The sequence below is a fragment of the Brachyhypopomus gauderio genome, chromosome 6, assembly GCF_052324685.1.
Source record: "Brachyhypopomus gauderio isolate BG-103 chromosome 6, BGAUD_0.2, whole genome shotgun sequence".
In the NCBI taxonomy this organism is placed as follows: Eukaryota; Metazoa; Chordata; class Actinopteri; order Gymnotiformes; family Hypopomidae; genus Brachyhypopomus; species Brachyhypopomus gauderio.
The window spans coordinates 4564599-4570922 of NC_135216.1; the positions used below are offsets into that span (position 1 = coordinate 4564599).

General features: G+C 42.0%; 1 long non-coding RNA gene across 1 annotated transcript; it reads left to right on the plus strand.

The window, feature by feature from the left end:
- Positions 1-4787: 4787 nt before the first annotated feature.
- On the plus strand, positions 4788-5797 carry LOC143516170 (uncharacterized). The gene is made up of 3 exons (XR_013131586.1): positions 4788-4865; positions 5582-5629; positions 5711-5797. It is a non-coding gene; the product is annotated as an uncharacterized LOC143516170 (long non-coding RNA).
- The last annotated feature ends 527 nt before the right edge of the window (positions 5798-6324 follow it).

Genomic DNA, 6324 nt, shown 5'->3' on the forward strand with positions numbered 1-6324 from the left:
TTGTTAACCATGTAAATCCTGTAAAGCTGCTTTGTGACAACATGTGTTGTGAAAGGCGCTATATAAATAAATTTGACTTTGACTTTGACTACCACATACACACAGGACAAAACAAAACAGCTATGACATTTTAACAGAAACATGTGCTTCAGATACAATTCATTTAGAATAGACCAAATGTCCATACATGTGATTTGACCAACACCACCTTGTTTTCAGTATAAAACTCAACCACTTATCTCTCTGTAGTTTGTTTTCAATGTTAAACTTCACATTTCTCTCTGGGTTCTTTTCAGTAAGAAATTGCATCACAGTTCTGTCTGAAAGTTTTAAAGTGTAAAATTCCAAAGATCTCTATGAAGGCTGTTGTCATTGTAAAACTCTCAGGTCACCTCAAGCTCAAAGTATATGCCAAACTGATATTCTGTCTTGGGCATTGGCGTCACATTGACACTATTGTGCCACATTCTGTGTTGTGGAGGTCTTGGGCGTCGCTGCTGTCTTGCAGCTGAAATCCACAAAACCATCTCAGGGTCCCAGAGTACGAGCCACACCGGCCGAGTGTGACTTCTGCATCAAACAGCATAACAGTGTTGTAGCCTACTGTTGTACTGATGTTGCACAGCAAGCTGGAAGTCTCAGTTGCAAACTGCCTGGGATATCATCGGTACTCCACAGAGGAAATGCAGCTTATGGAGAGAGAGGTCACAACAAGGACACCTCTCACCCCGTCCATGGACTTTATTCTTTTACAGGAAGCACTACTTGAGCTTCACTCTAGAAGACAATATCAGCTTCTTACCCTCTGCTCTCAATCTGATGATCTACAATATCATTAACCAGTTCCATCAACCAATCTCTGTACTGCTTTTAATTAATGTATTTAAGTATAGCTAAATATAGATTAAGATAATTCTGAAAAGTCTGCACAGTTGTTGCTCTATAGGTAGGTGGAGCAAAAGCAGCATATAAATTGACATGTCTAAGTAAATACTGAAAACTGAATAATCTCACATAAGATCCAGGAGACGGGTAATCATTTTGTCCTATGCATGATTTTCATATTTATGCATTTTTTTGCTTTACTTTTGAGAAAAATATTAAATATTTCCAAACTTTCTTCTGTATTGTTCTGCCACTGCCACAGCTAAAAATAAGTAAAGAAATAAATGCTTTTTGTGCTTCATATTTAATAGAACTGTACCATCAGGTTACATCAGCTTTTTAAAAGATACAAAAACAATCTAAAGATTTTTTTTTTTGTTAGGAGAAAACTAATTCCCATCTAGCCAGCGCATTCTATCTGTGTGGGAGGAAGAGTTTATATTCTCCTCCTCTTTGTAGTGCAACACCAACAGTTCACAGACTGGTCACATACATATGAACAATCGGGCCGATAGCGGTTTGTGGTTTGAGTAACAGCTCTAAAACAAGATGAAGTGGATTTATCATGCAGAAAGTGTGCATTAACCCTCGCCCCCTCATATCTAATTGGATGGATTGTATGGTAGGGAGACCTAGCTCAACTTGGCACAATAGCCATATATATATATATATATATATATATTTATATATATGCTCAAAAAAATAAAGGGAACACTCAAATAACACATCCTAGATCTGAATGAATGAAATATTCTCATTGAATACTTTGTTCTGTACAAAGTTGAATGTGCTGACAACAAAATCACACAAAAATCATCAATGGAAATCAAATTTATTAACCAATGGAGGCCTGGATTTGGAGCCACACACAAAATTAAAGTGGAAAATCACACTACAGGCTGATCCAACTTTGATGTAATGTCCTTAAAACAAGTCAAAATGAGGCTCAGTATTGTGTGTGGCCTCCACGTGCCTGTATGACCTCCCTACAACGCCTGGGCATGCTCCTGATGAGGTGGCGGATGATCTCCTGAGGGATCTCCTCCCAGACCTGGACTAAAGCATCCGCCAACTCCTGGACAGTCTGTGGTGCAACGTGACATTGGTGGATGGAGCGAGACATGATGTCCCAGATGTGCTCAATCGGACTCAGGTCTGGGGAACGGGCAGGCCAGTCCATAGCTTCAATGCCTTCATCTCGCAGGAACTGCTGACACACTCCAGCTACATGAGGCCTAGCATTGTCCTGCATTAGGAGGGACCCAGGGCCAACCGCACCAGCATATGGTCTCACAATGGGTCTGAGGATCTCATCTCGGTACCTAATGGCAGTCAGGCTACCTCTGGTGAGCACATGGAGGGCTGTGCGGCCCTCCAAAGAAATGCCACCCCACACCATTACTGACCCACTGCCAAACCGGTCATGCTGAAGGATGTTGCAGGCAGCAGATCGCTCTCCACGGCCTCTCCAGACTCTGTCACGTCTGTCACATGTGCTCAGTGTGAACCTGCTTTCATCTGTGAAGAGCACAAGGCGCCAGTGGTGAATTTGCCAATCCTGGTGTTCTCTGGCAAATGCCAAGCGTCCTGCACGGTGTTAGGCACAGGTGTTAGGTGAGCACAACCCCCATCTGTGGACGTCGGGCCCTCATACCATCCTCATGGAGTCGGTTTCTAACTGTTTGGGCAGACACATGCACATTTGTGGCCTGCTGGACATCATTTTGCAGGGCTCTGGCAGTGCTCCTCCTGTTCCTTCTTGCACAAAGGCGGAGGTAGCGGTCCTAATTGACATCATAGGTAGACCTCAACTATGAGAGACAAAATGTGAAAAAAAAATTGAGAAAATCATTTTGTCTGACTTTTAAAAATTTATTTGCAAATAATGGTGGAAAATAAGTATTTGGTCACCTACAAACAAGCAAGATTTCTGGCTGTCACAGACCTGTAACTTCTTCTCATTACCTGTATTAATGGCACCTGTTTGAAGTTGTTAACAGTATAAAAGACACCTGCCCACAACCTCAAACAGTCACACTCCAAACTCCACTATGGTGAAGACGAAAGAGCTGTCGGAGGACACCAGAAACCGAACTGTAGACCTGCACCAGGCTGGGAAGACTGAATCTGCAATAGACTGATCTCAGCCCGTGGGGTCAAAATGATCACAAGAACGGTGAGGAAAAATCCCAGAACCACAAGGGGGGATCTAGTGAATGACCTGCAGAAAGCTGGGACCAATGTTACAAAGGCTACCATCAGCAACACACTACGACGCCAGGGACTCAGATCTTGCAGTGCCAGACGTGTCCCCCTGCTTAAGCCAGTCCATATCCAGGCACGTCTGAAGTTTGCTAGAGAGCATTTGGATGTTCCAGAAGAGTATTGGGAGAATGTCATATGGTCAGATGAAACCAAAGTTGAACTATTTGGTAAAAACACAACTCGTCGTGTTTGGAGGACAGTGAATGCTGAGTTGCATCCAAAGAACACCATACCAACTGTGAAGCATGGGGGTGGCAACATCATGCTTTGGGACTGTTTCTCTGCAAAGGGACCAGGACGACTGGTCTGTGTACATGAAAGAATGAATGGGGCCATGTATTGTGAGATTTTGGGTGCAAACCTCCTTCCATCAGCAAGGGCAATGAAGATGAAACGTGGCTGGGTCTTTCAGCATGACATGATCCCAAGCACACTGCCAGGGCAACAAAGGAGTGGCTTCGTAAGAAACATTTCAAAGTCCTGGAGTGGCCTAGCCAGTCTCCCGATCTCAACCCCATCGAAAACCTTTGGAGGGAGTTAAAAGTCCGTGTTGCCCGCCGACAGCCCCAAAACATCACTGCTCTAGAGGAGATCTGCATAGAGGAATGGGCCAACATACCAGCAACAGTGTGTGCCAACCTTGTGAAGACTTACAGAAAACGTTTGACCTCTGTCATTGCCAACAGAGGATATACAACAAAGTATTGAGATGAACTTTTGTTATTGACCAAATACTTATTTTCCACCATTATTTGCAAATAAATTCTTTAAAAGTCAGACAAAATGATTTTCTCATAGTTGAGGTCTACCTATGATGTCAATTACCGGCCTCTCTCATCTTTTTAAGTGGGAGAACTTGCACAATTGGTGACTGACTAAATACTTATTTTCCCCACTGTATAGGATGAACAGGGCCAAACATCAACAGGTTGACTAAACAAGACTGATAAACCCAACAAACACACAAACCATGAACAGGGGCTAAACAGTAACACGATTGGCTAAATTCAGGAACATAAAGAGTGAAGCTAAACTAACAAACAACATGAACAGAGAGAGAAACTCTATGCGTGATAAACATGAATATATTGAACAGAGTTCAATATGTACAAAAAAGTGTGTACCGCAAAGTGTACCGACATTGACCCGCAAAGGAATACTAGAAAGACAGGGATTAAATAACAAACCAAATGAACCACAGAAACAAAGGACAGCTGAAAATATGCACATAGCCTTGTGACAAAATATATGTGTCTGCCATACCAGATTCTGAAGGATGTGATTCCTGGATATGACATCACTCCTGATGCAGCAATGACTAAAATGATTTATGTACTGAGATTACTGTGACGTTCGGTGCGGCGTGAAGGATGAGACACGGATCCCTCTGTGGCGACAGACGTCACTTTTATTTGAACACACAGATAGCGCATATATCGCACGTAAAACACGTAACAGAACGGCAACGTGTGGACTTTAGACAACGACGAGCACAGGACACTGCGCGAACGCACATTAAGTAGACAAACCACATAAGTCCCACTTGATTACGAGACGAGCCACAGGTGAGACGGATGATCACAAGACATAACCGCACCTACGGAGATCCACAGACGCAGACTAGGAGTCGTAGACGACGTAAACACATGCCCAAAAGGGAGGGGCCGGGGTCCTCAACGTGACAATTACCTTTAGGGCCAACAGAGAAGTGTAAGGTGTGTATTATTTTATTCACTTTTTTAATAAAATTATTTTATTAATTTATTCACTATATTGTCATATGAGGTGAAGGTTTCAGTGTAACGTGAGCACATTAAGAACTGTCACATCAGAACCTGTGGGTTTTTTTTGTTGTTCTTGCCTCTGATGCATTGGTGTTATTACTGTTAATCCTCCACATCACCAGTAGGGACTAACATAGATGAATGATGTGTTGGCACACGGCAAATAAAATAACGCACATGTTGGAGTAGAACTAAATCTAACAAATATGTCCGGTTGTGTTTATCTGATTGTGCAGCATATTGATGCTATCAATGAGTAATTTATATCACAGTTAGACTGTGAAAACATTACATTGCCGACATTGCTAACTCCTCTCCTGTATTCACACCTTGGGGAATATAAGTAAAACAGCTGAGAAATAGCAAATGCTATGTAGCTGGCAATTTTTAATTTCTTATCCTACTCATGGATAACAGCCAAACTCAAATTATTATTTTTGTTAGACTTCTTACTTCATTGGATTATTACTGCAGTTATGTGTCATCTTGCAGCTGCATCTGGATCATATAAGGATCATGTGGACTGATTTGAGTCTTATGAATCATCACGTTAAGAAGATCAAAATTAGGCAGTGACAGTACCTGTTCATTCATGTTACTGTATATGGCAAAACATTGTTTTATTCTTGTTTGTTGGTGTATTTCAGATAATGCCGCACAGTTTGTATGGAGAGTCGTGTGCTCCAGTTCTAAATGTAAGACACTTTCTGTTCAAAAGGAAATTGTTCAGGACCATAATGGTGCTTATTCTGAAGTCCTTTTTTTCTGCACTGTAGTCCGTATTCAGGAGAAATCCGAACATGAAACAATGGAGCCATGAAGGAGCCACACGCAAACAGCTGTGTCCAAATGTCCTGATGACCTGACACATCCTGAATAAAATCTAAAACACAGGATTACATTTTAAAGTTCTACTCTTTCTTTTAAAATACTGCTAAAACAGCATCTTTGAGGTATAAGCAGATCAGTAAATACGTCTTTCCCAATATTATAGTTTCCCCCTTTGGCATCATGGTTTTTTTCTTATTTTGTCTCCACACTCTTGCCCTATTCCCCATCATGTATTGTGAAGATGCCAGTAGCTCTGGCCCATCACAGAGACTCTACAGACATTCCTGTGATGGACTAAATGCTGTACTTAACTCTTCATGTGGGATTCTCAGGGGGACTGGCGGCCCAGCCAGCTCCTTCCTTATAGTGGTCGAAGGGCCCTCGGCCTACTGAAGGAGGGGAGGGGGGTTACAGGTCCTGGGAATACCTGAGGACTGAGATGTACACAATGGATGGACATATTAATTATTATTCTTGTCATAGTGCACTAAACGTAAAATGTTAGGTATATATTGTGTTACTGCAGTAATGTAATGTATGTATGTTATGTTTGTGTTTA